Below are 15,628 nucleotides of genomic sequence, written 5' to 3' on the forward strand. Positions count from 1 at the left end.
CCAAGGGGATAGGAGGTCCTCATGCCTCTAATCCCCTGTCCTTCCTTCTCTTCCCTCCCCACAACCAGTTAAATTCCTCTTAAAAATCTGCACAGGGCTCCAGATCTCAGGGTGCTCAAGCAGCCATAGCTGGTGATCCTGCATTCCCCCTGGGACAGGCAGAAGCAGGGAGGGCACAGGACAGCAAGGACTCTCATGCTGCAGGGCGCCCCCAAGCTGTGCAGATCAGTGCACCCACCCCTGTGCCCAGGAGCATGCAGGCCAGTGTGGACTGGGAGACTACGGTTAGTTACTCGCAGGAAGCTGGACACCAGAGCTGGAAATCTGGCCGCCGCCAGTGGTGGTGTTCCTCTTGGTGTCACTCCGTGCCTGGGACGGAGTGGGGCCTCCAGGAAACAGGGGCCTTGTGGGGTCAACAGCTCCCACTGAGCCCAGCACCTGGCAGGGGGTGGGGCAGCTCCCCCAGATACACACACCTGAGAATCAGCACAGCAGACTCTCAGAAGATCAGCTGGAAGAAAAAGGGAAGAGCAAGCTTACTGACAAAGCAGTGCTGGAAAGCTCCAGGACTGAGGGAACATAGTATATAGAACTAGAGGGTTCTTTTTTTTTTTTTTTTTTCATTATGACTTGTTTTTATATCAGACTAAAATTTTCCAATATTTTTTCTCTTTCTTCACTCTAACTACAATATTTTACCAGCTCTTCATTTTTATTCTTTTTTTTCCTTTTTGACTTTCATATTTCTACAATTCCATGTCTTAGATATATTTTTCACTTCTGGATTCCCTTCAATGTATTCAATTTAATTTTGGTTGATATATGAGATATGGATTTTTGTTTTTTCTGCCTCATTTGTTTTACAATAGTGGAAATCAGTATCTTCTAAAACACGACCAACATACACCCAGAACCAAATGGAATACCATGCTGGTTCATTCTGTGAGATTATATTCTCTCTTCCTTCCCATTCTGCCCCCTTCTTTTACTTTGTTTTTGTGATCAATGTTGAGGCTTTATATAAGTATTGCTGGTTTGTATAAATTTGAGATTGAGCTTCTTCTAATGTACAGAACAAAATATACTCAGAACCAGGAGGATCACCCTCTAGGACCCCTCAGATAGACTACATTCTCTCTCTACTACCACTTCCTCACCACCACCATACCCCCTTTTATTTCTTTTTCCTCTTTTATTTATTTATTTATTTATTTATTTATTTATTTATTTATCTTTTGCTTTTCTCTTCTTCGTTTTTGGTTTTTGGCTTTTCATGTTGACTACTTTGTTTTAAAGGTGTTTTTCACTTTACTGGTCCATTTGTTTTATTTTGTTCTGTTCTTTTTCTTTTATTTTCTGGTCTCTGACCTCCACACAATCATCTAGGGTATATTTTACGTAGGTCATGGTTGATATATTTGACTCAGCCACTCATATAGCCACTCTACACTGGACAAAATGTCTAAAAGGAAGAATTCACCACAAAAGAAAGAACCGGAAACAATACTCTCTGCCACAGAGTTATAGAATTTGGATTTCAATATAGTGTCAGAAATTCAATTCAGAAGTACAATTATAAAGCTACTGATGGCTCTGGGAAAAAGTATAAAGGACTCTAAAGACTTCATTACTGCAGAATTGAGATCTAATCAGGTTGAAATTAAAATAGATTAAATGAGATGCAATCCAAACTGGATGTCCTAACTGCAAGGGTTAATGAGGTAGAAGAAAGAGTGAGTGACATAGAAGATAAGTTGATGGTAAGGAAGGAAGCTGAGGAAAAAAGAGAAAAACAAGAGCCCATGAGGAAAGGCTTAGGGAAATAAACGATAGCTTGAGAAGGAAGAAAAATGTGTAATTGGCATTCAGGAAGAGGCTGAGAGAGAGGACCACAAAGTATATTTGAACAAATCATAGCTGAGAACTTCCCAAATCTGGGGAAGGAAACAGACATTCAGATCCAGGAGATACAGAGGACCCCCTCAAAAATCAATAAAAACTGTTCAACACCTCAACATTTAATAGTGAAACTTTCAAATTTCAAAGATAAAGAGAAAATTCTTAAAGCAACTGGAGACAAGAGATTCTTAACTTATATGGGGAGCAATAGTAGATTAACAGCAGACCTCTCCACGGAGACCTGGCAGACCAGAAAGGGCTGACAGGATATATTCAGGGTCCTAAATGAGAAGAACTTGCAGCCAATACTTTATCCAGCAAAGCTGTCATTCAGAATAGAAGGAGAGATAAAGAGCTTCCAGGATAGGCAGAAACTGAAAGAATATGTGACCACCACACTGCTCTGCAAGCAATATTAAGGGGGACCCTGTAGAAGAAAGAGGATACCCAAAGAAATAATCCACAAAAATAGGGACTAAATAGGTAATACTATAACACTAAATTCATATCTTTCAATAGTTACTCTGAACGTGAATAGGCTAAATGATCCCATCAAAAGACGCAGGGTTTTGGACTGGATAAAAATTCAAAACCCATCTATAAGCTATCTACAAGAGACTCACTTTAGACCTAAGGACACCTTCAACCTGAAAATTAAGGGGTGGAGAACCATTTACTATTCAAATGATCCTCAAAAGAAAGCAGGGGTAGCAATCCTCATATCAGATCAATTAAAGTTTATCCTAAAGCTGTAGTAAGAAATGAAGAGGGACACTATATCATACTTAAAAGGTCTGTCCAACAAGAAGACCTAACAATCATGAATATTTATGCCCCTAATGTGGGAGCTGCCAAGTATATCAATCAATTAATAAACAAAGTAAGGAGATACTTAGATAATAATAAACTTAGTGGGAGACTTCAAAATGGCACTTTCAGCAATGACAGATCTTCTAAGCAAAACATCACCAAAGAAACAAGGCCCTTAAATGATACACTGGACCAAATAGATTTCACAGAGATATACAGAATTTTCCATCCAAACACAACTGAATACACATTCTTCTGAAGTGCATGTAACTTTCTCTAGAATAGACCACATACTGGGTCACAAATCAGGTCTCAACTGATATCAAAAGATTGGGATTGTCCCCTGCATATTTTCAGACTATAATGCTTTGAAACTAGAACTCAGTCACCTAAAGAAATTTGGAAGAAACTCAAATACATGGAGGTTAAAGAGCATCCTACTAAAAGATGAATGGGCCAATCAGGAAAGTAGAGAAGAATTAAAAAGATTCATGTAAGCTAATGAAAATGAAGATACAACCATTCAAAATCTTTGGGATACGGCAAAAGCGGCCATAAGAAATAAATACATCTCAATGTAAGCAGCCCTCAAAAAATTGGAAAAAACTGAAATACACAAGCTAACCTTGCACCTAAAGGAACTGTAGAAAGAACAGTGAGTAAAGCCTACACCAAGCAGAAGAAGAGATATAATAAAGATTTGATCAGAACTCAATGAAATAGAGACCAGAACTGTAGAACAGACCAACAAAACCAGGAATTGGTTCTTTGAAAGAATTAATAAGATAGATAAACCCCTAGCCAGTCTTATTGAAAAGAGAAAAAAGACTCAAATTGATAAAACCACATATGGAAGTGGAGAGATCACAACCAATACTAAGGATATACAAACAATTTTAAAAACGTATTATGAGCAGCTATATGCCAACAAATCAGGCAATCTAGAAGATACAGATGCATTTCTGGAAAACCACAAATTATCAAACCTGGAAAAGGAAGAAATAGAAAACCTGAATAGGCCAATAACCAGCAAGGAAATTGAAGCAGTCATCAAAAACCTCCCAAGACACAAAAGTCCAGGGCCAGATGGCTTCCCAGGGGAATTCTATCAAACATGTAATGAAGAAACAATAAATATTGCACTAAAGCTGTTTTGAAAGATAGAAAAGGAGGGGATATTTCCAAATTTGTTTTATGAGGCCAACATTACCTTGATTCCAAAACCAGAAAAAGATCTCACCAAAAAGAATTATAGACCAATATCTCTGATGAACACAGTTGCAAAAATTCTCACCAAGATTCTAGCCAATAGGATCCAACAGTACATTAAGAAGATTATTCACCATGACCAAGTGAGATTTATCCCCGGGATGCAAGACTGGTTCAACATTCATAAAACAATCAATGTGATAGATCATGTCAACAAGAGAAAAAAAACAAGAACCATATGATCCTCTCAATAGATGCAGAGAAAGCATTTGACAAAATATAGCATCTATTCCTGATTAAAACTCTTCAAAGTATAGGGATAGAGGGAACATTCCTCACTCAATATCTTAAAAGCCATTTATGAAAAGCTCACAGCTAATATCATTCTCAATGGGGAAACACTGGGAGCCTTTCCCCTAAGATCAGGAACAGGACAGGGGTGTCCACTCTCACCACTGTTATAGAACATAGTACTAGAAGTCCTAACCTCAGCAATCAAACAACAAAAGATATAAAAGGCATTCAAATTGGCAAAGAAGTCAAATTCTCCATCTTCGCAGATGACATGAAACTGTACTTAGAAAACCCAAAAGACTCCACCCCCGGATTGCTAGAACTCATACAGCAATTCGGCAGTGTGGCAGGATACAAAATCAATGCACAGAATTCAGTTGCATTTCTATACACTAACGATGAGACTGAAGAAAGAGAAATTAAGGAATCAATCCCATTTACAATTGCACCCAAAACCATAAGATAACTAGGAATAAACCTGCTCAAAGAGGTAAAGGATTTATACCCAAAAAAACTACAGAACACTTCTGAAAGAAATTGAGGAAGACACAAAGAGATGGAAAAACATTCCATGCTCATGGACTGGAAGAATAAATATTGTGAAAATGTCAATGCTGCCCAGGGCAGTTTACACATTCAATGTAATCCCTACCAAAATACCATGGACTTTCTTCAGAGAATTGGAACAAATAATCTTAAGATTTGTATGAAGTCAGAAAAGACCCTGAATAGCCAGGGGTGTGTATACACACACACACACACACACAATGGTATGTTACTCAGCCATCAGAAAGGATAAATACCAACCATTTGCTTCAATGTGGATGGAACTGGAGGGTATCATGCTGAGTGAAGTAAGTCAATCGGAGAAGGACAATCATCATACGGTTTCGCTCATATGAGGAACATAAGAAATAGTGAAAAGGATTATAAGGAAAAGGAGGAGAACTGAGTGAGAAGAATTAGAGAGGGAGACAAACCATGAGAGACTCCTAACTCTAGGAAATGAACAAAGGGTTGTGGAAGGGGAGATGGGCAGGAGGTTGGGGTAACTGTGTGATGGACATTGAGGAGGGCACTTGATGGGATGAGTACTGGGAGTTATATATGTTGGCAAATTTAACTTAAAAACAAATTGAAAAATAAAAATAAAGCAAACATATATTGATAAGTCCTAACCAAAAAAAAAAAATCATGCCAGAGATAATATTGAACCAGATTCATGACATCTGTTTTCTGGTCACATATTAGACACTAACTAGTTATATCATTGAACTAAGTCATTTCTTCTAAGGTTGACCTTTCTCTAAAAGAATTTGGACATTTCTTACAACCTGGAATTTCTATAAGTCTTATGCATCAGTTAGTGTGGTTGTTTAGGCATCAATTTTCTGATTGGGAGATAACAATAATTTTGGTATGAGATTCCCTCGTGACTTTGAAATCACATCTTTATTATGACTAGTCCGTTCCCGATTAAGGTTGAATAAAAATTTAGGTGTTACCAGTAAATAGAACCAATAGCATCATGAGGTGAACAAGAAAATACAGAAGGCAAAAATGTAGTTCTGATTTCTCCAAATGATGAACATTAAAGCCTACTCATTGTTAGTTAAGACTTGAAATTTATTTTTACAAAATAGAAAAACAAAATAGAAGAAATCCTTACCATTAATAAACAATAAGGAAAATAATGACTAAGAGATGGTAGCATTTATTGTGAGGTATTGTGCTGTCTGCCTTATGTGAATTACTTCATTCAACTCTGAAACTACTCTATGAGGTATCTCAAATAATTTGTCCATTTTCTGATGAGAAAACTGCAGCTTAGAGGAATGAAATAATTTGGCAAAACATACGCATCTGGTGAAGAATAGTCAGCAGAGTCAGGTCAGCTGATTTCAGAATTTGTGTTCTTAACAATTGCTTGTTTCTTTCCTAAAAAATTAATCATGTTAAAATGTGGGGATTGTCACAGGGGTTAGGAGGACTGTGGAACAGAAAGAGTATATCTTCTCAGGCTTTTAAGGCAAACAGATGACCAAACTAGCTAGAATCAGTCTGAAATCTTGCTCAGGCAATGATGTGTTTATCAGGGTATTCAGATGCCCCACCTTCACTCTACCCTTTCTACCATTGATTTCACTTGTACTACAACTCTCATGGCATTGGAAAAAACATTCACTATACAACTAGAAACATTCCTTTAAATGTAAGGTACATGTAACATTGAATTAAATAGGCTTTTTTAATGAATGGCAGGAGTGCTACTTTCCAGAGAGGAGATTATGGTGGTTAATGAGGAGCAAGGAGTGAATAGAAAAATAGAAGGCTGTACTCCACAACAGTGAAATTTATAGGAGAATAGGGGAAGCCAGGTGTTCCTAAAATAAGCTCAGGATGGTTTGCAATTGAGATGAGAGACAATCCAGTAAAGAACAATTCCATTATGACAATCAGATTCAAAGGTGTAAGTCTGTAGAAATACATGGGTGGTTTTTTTTTTTTTTTTGAACCATAATTATAAAGACCTTGGGAATAGATGTGTTAGATGGTTATTCAGACATGAGCAACAAAAGAACACTATGTGAGCTTTATATATGCAGCCACTCATGATTTATTTCAAAAGAGTTTCCAGAGAAAAATGTGATATTCTCTGGCTGGCTTTTGCAGTTATACCAGTCAGCAAGCTAAGGAAAAGGACACTCAACTATTACTTAGGAATGAAATAGCCACTAAAAAGGATGTAGTTGTATGTTAGAGAGACACCAAGACATTTTAAGTCAACTAAGTTAGCTCTAGAGGAAAGAATAGATGAATGAAAATGTAGGATAATATTCTGGTAGATATAGTAGTTTCAGGGAATCTTGTGTTTGAGAGTATAGAAAGGCCATTGTGGAAATAGTTATCTGTCAAATACCTGTCATAAATGTCTGTCAAAGTAGTATTTAAGTTGGCTGATACTTGAACACATCAATTGAAATATAGAATCTTGGGGTCAGAGAAAAGAATATGGAGTCTAATTGCTCAACACAAAAGAAAATGGATAGAGAAAGAAAACAATCAAAACTGAAAGTTTAATCAAAATAGAGTCTTCAGCCTTGTGGGGAGATAAAGACAGAGTTCAGAAAAATGAATGGATTTGCTCATTCAAGTTAGAAAAATAAGCAGAAAGAGGTAGAAGAGAGAAAAGAATATAGAATTCTACAACTTTCATATATGAAAGAAGTGGCATATTCAATGAGAAAAAAAGGAAATATCCATTCATCTTTCATTGGACACCGATGAATGGATATTTCCTTTTTTTCTCATTGAATATGCCACTTCTTTCATATATGAAAGTTGTAGAATTCTATATTCTTTTCTCTCTTCTACCTCTTTCTGCTTATTTTTCTATAAAAGCATAATTGATTGATGAAAAGTTCCTTGCAAGAAAAACAATGAAATTTTAAAGAGGCTTTAGTAAATATAATTTAAAATTAATTTCCAATTCCTGAAGTTGCATGTTTGAAATCTGAGGACCCTTCCTCTGTAGCTCACCATGTGATGTACATGGTGACAAGTATTACCTATATTCTATCTAATAAATAATATACTGTGAAATTTTTTATTTATATAAATAATATTCACTGGTTAAATAGGTGTAAAAATAATGACTTCTGCACTCTCATTTTGGATATTTATATTAAAAATAATTTTAAAAATCTATTTGAATCCAAGGTTTCCCAAACATGTTTGGTCACAACCCTGTTGTGAAATATCTACTAAAATCTCTAGAATAGGTAGAATATTTAAATAATACTAGATTAAGGAAGTATACAACATGACATCTTAACTGATCAATTCTTTTGAGGAAGAAATTTCATCTTTATGCCTGGGGTCAATTTCTAAATTCCTGCATAAATACAAGAACCTAAACAGAACACAGCATTCTTGTCACAGGAGACAATTGGGCAGGATGGACTAGAATTTTAAGGACAGAATATAACAGAGAGCACAACTGCACAAAAAAGCCATAGAAATCCTCATAGAGTCTCCTTAAATTTTTATCCAAATAGCAAAATGGGCATGCATAAGATAAAATTCTATGATGCTGATCAAACAATCAAGTTCTCTGAAAAGAACAAAGAGAAGAAGCTTTAAGGCAACCATTTCCCATTTATGTTTTCATCATCCAGAATCAAGAGACTTAGTTGAATATAAGGGACATTCAATATGTGCAAATATGTAGATTAGTATACATACGCATACATATCTCCTTCATCTGTCAGCTAAAAGGACCTAGAATCAATGACAACCTCATAGCAAGAGACACACCCAGTGCCCAGATTATAATTTATAATACTATTCTCCATTAAAAACCAGAACTTGGGATCCCTGGGTGGCGCAGCGGTTTGGCGCCTGCCTTTGGCCTAGGGCCCGATTCTGGAGACCCAGGATCGATTCCCACGTCGGGCTCCCGGTGCATGGAGCCTGCTTCTCCCTCTGCCTGTGTCTCTGCCTCTCTTTCTCTCTCTGTGACTATCATAAATAAATAAAAATTAAAAATATATATATTAAAAAAAACAGAACTTATTAGAGAAATAGCTGATTTTAGGGCTGGGGTTAGAAATATACAAAATAAGCCCGAAATTGCAGAAAGTAAGAAAGTGGGTCAAAACATAAAACCGGGCAGCCCCGGTGGCTCAGTGGTTTAGCACGGGGATCGAGTCCCGCGTTGGGCTCCTTGCGTGGAGCCTGCTTCTGTCTCTGCCTCTCTCTCTCTCTCTTTCTGTGTCTCTCATGAATGAATAAAAAAAAATCTTAAAAAAAAAGAATTAAAAAAAAAACATAAAACCCCCAACACAAACCTAGAGTAAAAATTATGGGGATATGTTAAAGGGATGCAGAAACCAACTGAAAGAACTATCAGTGATCAAAGGCAAAAAATTTATCAACAAAATTAAGTAGTATTACAACCCAATGTATGAAATAAATATCCATGAGCCCACACTAATAAAATATTGTATAAATAACAACTGTTTAATAAATATATGGAAGAGATTAGACAAATATCCCATGCAGAATAATTTCATATAATCATCTTAGAGGAGATGAAACATAAACCCACTTCTTAAGTTTGGTCTGCACAAACTGACTTGCTACTAAAGAGTACATTATGGAAAAGGAGGAAGAAGAGTAACTTACCAATGGAGAAACCTGACAAACACATCTCAGGTGTGGTGATCAAAGTTAACATCAACAGAGGTTATATTGATACTTTGTATTCCCGATGCTATGTGATAAGAATTGGACTTTGTGTCTTAGTGGACTTTGTTTCAATAATATGTTACTTAATTCTAATCATGATAAAAACATGAGAAACATGCCAAGTAAGGCACATTGTGACAAAATATATCCTACTAACACAAGATGTTAATAGGGTGACTGAATTTGAGTTACACAGGAAGTAGTTCTACTACCAAAATATTTCTATAAATCTAAAGTTGCTCTAAAACTAAGACATTATTAAATTTTATTACTATGTATTTTGGAGTTTGTAAAAATTAAGAAAGTGTGACAGAAATATCACAATGTATTGGAGGGAAAAGAAAATATGCTATGTTAATGTTCCCATAATAAAAGTGAAGTTGTATATCACTTAAACTCAACTAATCAAAAACAAACACAGAAAAAGATGAAAAATTAAAAAAAAATATCCTATGTTTCAAAAAGAAAATGGCAAGATGGTAGATTTAACCCAATCTTATAAATAATTACATTAAGTTCAGGGACATCTGGGTGGCTCAGCGTTTGAGCGTCTGCCTTTGACTCAGGGTGTGATCCCAGTCCACGGATTGAATCCTGCATCAGGCTTCCTATGAGGAGCCTGTTTCTTCCTCTGTCTGTGTCTCTGCCTCCCTCTGTGTCTCTCATAAATAAATAAAATCTTAAAAAGATAATTACATTAAGTTCAATATATACATTAAGTACATTACATTAGATTCAATTACATTGGATCTGAACAATCCAAAAAGAGATAAGGATTTTTCTTTCATTTTTTCCAGTTTTCTTAAAATATACTTGATGTAGGATAATGCATGACTTTAAGGTGTACAACATAATGATGTGATATGCGTATATATTGTCAATTGATTACCACAATAAGTTTAGTTAACATCCATCACCTCTCATTGTTAAAAAAATATTTTCCTTATGATGCAAACTTTTCCAATCTACTCTTATAATAACCTTCAAATGTTAATGATAGCTAACATTCCTTTTTTTATCATATTGTACTTTACAGCTAAGAACTTATTTTATTTCAGAAAGTTGGTGCCTTTTGATAATTTCTACACAATTCTCGCTACCCATCACCAGCACTCCGGCAGCCACAAATCTGATCACTTTTTTTTTAATTCCATATATAAATGAGATAATACAGTATTTGCCTGACTTACTTCCAGCATAATGCCACCAAGTTCCATCCATGCTGTTGCAAATGGCTGGATTTCCTATTTTTTATGGCTAAATGGTATTCATGGGTGTGTGTGTGCACACACAGATTACTTTTTCTTTATCCATTTGTCTAATGATGGATGCTTACATTGTTTTCATGCCTTGGCTATTGCAAATAGTGCTATGATAAAAATGGTGGATGCAGATATCTTTGAGATACTTACTTCATTTTCTTCAGATATATAAATAGAACTGGAAGTATTGTATCATGTGGTAGTACTATTTTTAATTTTTTGAGAAACCTTTATACCGTTTTCCACAGAGGCTGTACAAATTTACATTCTCACCAGCAGTGCACAAGGGTTTGCTTTTGTCCACATCCTCATTAGCATTTATTATTTCTTCTCATTTTGATGATAGTGATATTAAAAGATGTGAGGTAATATCTCACTGTGGCTTTGATTTGCATTTTCATAACGATTAGAGATATTGAGTGTTTTTTTGTGTGTCTTTGGACATTTGGATATCTTCTTTGGAATAATATCTATTGTTTCTCTATTTATTCTTTTTAACTTGAATTGTTATGGGTTTCTTGCTATTGATTTGTATGAGTTCCTTAGATACTTTGGATATTAACCCATTATCAGATGCATAGTTTTAAAATAATTTATCCCATTTCATAGATTGCCTTCTCATTTTGTTCATTTCTTTTTTTTTTTTTTGTACAGGTTTTTAGTTTGATATAGTCCACATTTTTAACCTCGATTTTATTGCTTGTATTTTGGGGTCATATTAAAAAAATCATTGCTAAGAGACATCAAGATTTTTCCTTAGATTTTCATCTAGGGGTCCTATGGTCGCTGGTCTTACATGTAAATCTTTAATCCTTTAAATTAGATTTGATGAGTAGTGTAAGATAGGAGTCAAGTTGTATTTTTCCCTGTAAATATCCCATTTATCCCAGCACTATTTATTGAAGAGCCTATTTTTTCCCAATCAAGGATTCTTGACTCCTCTATCAGATGTGTTGCTATATATGTGTGGCTTTATTTCTGGGCTCTCAGTTCTGTTCAATGGGTCTTTGTGTCTTTTTTTTTTTTTTTTTTGTAAGCCAGTACCATACTGTTTTGACCACTATAGCTTTGTAACATAGTTTGAAATCAGGAAGCATAATGCCTCCAATTTTGTTGCTCTTCCTCAGAATCACTTTAGTTATTTGTGGTCTCGTGCTTCCATGAAATTTTTAGGATTCTTTTTTTCTGTGAAAAATGCCATTGGAGTTTCCATAGATATTGCATTGAACCTATAGATGGTTTTCTGTCTATAAACATTTTAACAATTTAATTCTTTAAAGACATAAACATGGGATATTTTTCCATTTACTTATGTCTTTAGTTTCTGCCATGAGTGTATTTTCAATGTAGAAATATTTAACTTCCTTGGTTAAGTTAATTTCTAAGTATTTTATTGTTCTTGATAATGTTATAAATTGGATTATTTTGTTTCTTTTTCAGTTAATTCATTGTTAGTGTATTAGAAGTTGTACTAATTTTTATACGTTGATATTTTATCCTGAAAATTTACTCAATGTGTTGATGATTCTAGCAACATTTTGGTGGAATCTTTAGGATTTTCCACATATAAACTCTTGTCATCTGAAAATATACAAAGTTCACCTTTTCTTTTCCAATTTTGATGACTTTTATTTCACTTATTTGCCTGATTGCTCTGGCTAAGATATCCAGCATTATATTGAATAGGAGTGGCAAATGTGGACACACTTGTCTGGTTCCTGATCTTTGGCAAAAACTTTTCAATATTTCACCTTTGAGTATGATGTTGGCTTTGGGTTTGTCATAGATGGACTTTATTAATTGAGCTACATTTCTTTTAAACCAAATTTGTTGACAGTTTGTATCATGAATGATGTTAAATTTTGTCATCTGTTGATATAATATACATCTGTTTATATGCTAATAAGATTTTCATCTTATATTACTATGATGTGTCACATTTATTGATTTGCATATGTTGAACCATCTTTCACCCCAGGGATGAATCCCACTACTCATGCTGTGTGATATTTTTAGTGTGTTGTTGGACTTAGCTAGTATTTTGTTAGAATTTTTGCATCTATGTTCATCAGGGATATTGGCCTATAGTTTACTTGTGCCCTTATCTGGCTTTGGTATCTGTAGTGCTAGCCTCATAAAAAAAGTTGGGGATTATTTCCTCCTCTTTGAGTTTTTGGAAAAGTTTGAGAATATTTGACATTAATTATTTTTAAGTGTTTGTAGAATTCAATAAAACCATCTGATCCTGGTCTTTATTTTGTTGGAGGAATCTTGATTACTGAATCAATTTCCTTACTCATTGTTGGTCTGTTAAATGAATTTATCAATTTTTTTCTAAACTTTTCAGTCTGTTGGCATATAGTTCTTCATAGTAGTCCCTTACAATCCTTTGTATGTCCATGGTACCAGCTATACAGTCTTGTCTTTCATTTATTATTTTTCCCATGATTTCTTCCTTTTTTTTTTTCTTGGTTAGTCTAGCTAAAGGTTTGCCAATTTTATCTTTTCAAAGAACCAACACTCAACTATATTCATTTTTCCCATTGTTTCCCTGTACTCTTTTATTTATTTCTGCTCAAATCTTTATTATTTCCTTCCTTCTGCTAACTTTGGGCTTAGCTTGTCTTTGTTTTCCTAGTTCCTCTACATGTAAAGTTAGTCTGAGAGCTTTCTATTTTTTAATATATGAATTTGTAGCTGTAAACTCTTCAGAACTGCCTTTTCTGTATGCTGTTGTATTTCCATTTTTGTTTCTCTCAAGATACTCTTTTATTTCCCTTTTTATTTCTTTGATCCATTGGTTGCTTAAGAATGTGGTATTTAATATCTAGATACTCATGAATTTTCCAGTTTTCCTCATGTTGCTGATTTCTGGTATTAGACCATTATGATCAGAGAAGATCCTTGGTATATTTTGAATTTTTTTTAATTTATTAAAGCTGGTTTTGGTCCCCATCATAGGATCTATCCTAGAAAATGTTCCATATGTGCTTGGGAAAAATATATATTCTGCTGTTGTTGAAGGAATGCTCTGTATATGTGTACTATGTACATTTGTTCTACAGTGATGTTCAAATGTACTGTTTTATTACTGGTCCTTTGGATAATCTACTCATTGCTGAATTATGGAATTAAAGTCCCCAAGTATTACTGCATTGCTGCATATTTCCTCTTTTAGTTCTGTTTGTATTTACTTAATATATTTAGGTGTTCTGATGTTGGGTGCACAAATATTTATAAATGCGATATATTTTTGATAAATTGATCCCTCTATCATTATATAATGACATTATTTGTCTCTTTTGGCCATTTTTATAAATTCTATTTTGTTATATATATATGAGCCACCCAGGTTTCCCTGTAATACATTTACATTTAAAGTAATTATGGGTAGGTAAGGATTTGCTCTTGCCCTTTTCCTAATTGTTTTCTCTTATGTAGATCCATCTTTCCTCATCTTGCTATTTTCTTTTGTAGTTTGATGACTTTTATAATGCTTTGCTCTGATTTCTTAATCATAACTTTTTAATCATTATGTGTTTTTTCTTTGTGGCTACCAAAGGCTTGCAAGAAATGTGTTATATATATAGCACCCTATTTCACTTTAATATTATTGACGTCTATTGCATTCTTTAAACTTTATACTTATTTCTTTCCTTTTTATTTCAGGTTATTGACATTACAATTTATATATTGTTATATGGTATATCTTAATAACAAATTATTATTATGCTTATTATTATTATAGTTATTTTTAATACATTGTTTTTTAACTTGTAAGCTAGAACTGTAAGTAAGTTATGGACCACCACTACAATATTAGTGAATCTTACTTTAACTGTCTATTTACAATTACCAGGGAGTTTTATACTTATATTCATCTGTTTTTACAATTTTAATTAGCACCCATTTATTTTCATTTGAAGAACTCTGTTTAGCATTTCTTGTAAAGCAGATCTAATGATGAACTCCCTCAGCTTTTGTATGTTTGGGGAAATCTTTATCTCTATTTCTGTAGGACATCTTTGCCAGGTATAGTATTCTTGGTTGACAGGTTTGTTGTTTTGTTTTGTTTTGTTTTGTTTCAATATTGTGAATATATTTCCTCTCTTTATCTCTTGGCCTAAAGACTTTGTTGAGAAATCAACCAAAAATAATGATCTGTGAAAAGCATAGTTAAAGCAGGGACCAAAGAAGAGAGCTCCTTATCAATCAAAATGTTATACTGAGTAACTTTCTAGAGCCACACCATGAAATTGAAAGAACAACACCATATTTTAGAGACAGAAAGATTTATAAGCCTCTGTGGAGAGTCTCAAGTATGTGGTCTTTAGAGTGTTGATGATAAATACTTGGTTTATCAATATCAGATTATCAACTGGGATAGCCTTGTGGTTGAATCAGGGCAGCAAGGGACCACAGATCATTAAGTCTGTGAGTAATAGGAAGTTGGAACACAAAATAATTGCTTTTTCCTGTAGTGGCATGATATCACTTATCCCAAATTCTGGAAAGAAAGGAAGTGACCAGATTTGGCCACTGGAGGAAAAAAAAAAAAAGTAATTATTAGCCACTTTCTTCTCTCTAGCCCTACCAAAAATCCCTTCTCGGTTCCTATGTATTCTCTTTCTTCATCATCATAAACTAGGCAACAGATTACTTCTGTTTCTGCTATGTTCTTTAATCCCAAATCACTTCAACTACTAGATACTGAATTGTCTCCCTTTTTTAAGGATTTCACTTACTTATTTGAGAGAGAGACAGAGACAGAGAGAAATAGAACATGAGTAGAGGGAGGGGCAGAAGGAGAACAGAAGCAGACTCCCTGCTGAACAGGGAGCTGAATGTGTGGCTGGATACCAGGACCCCAAGATCATGACCTGAGCCAAAGGCAGATGCTTAGC

The sequence above is a fragment of the Canis lupus genome, chromosome 14, assembly GCF_003254725.2.
Source record: "Canis lupus dingo isolate Sandy chromosome 14, ASM325472v2, whole genome shotgun sequence".
In the NCBI taxonomy this organism is placed as follows: domain Eukaryota; kingdom Metazoa; phylum Chordata; class Mammalia; order Carnivora; family Canidae; genus Canis; species Canis lupus.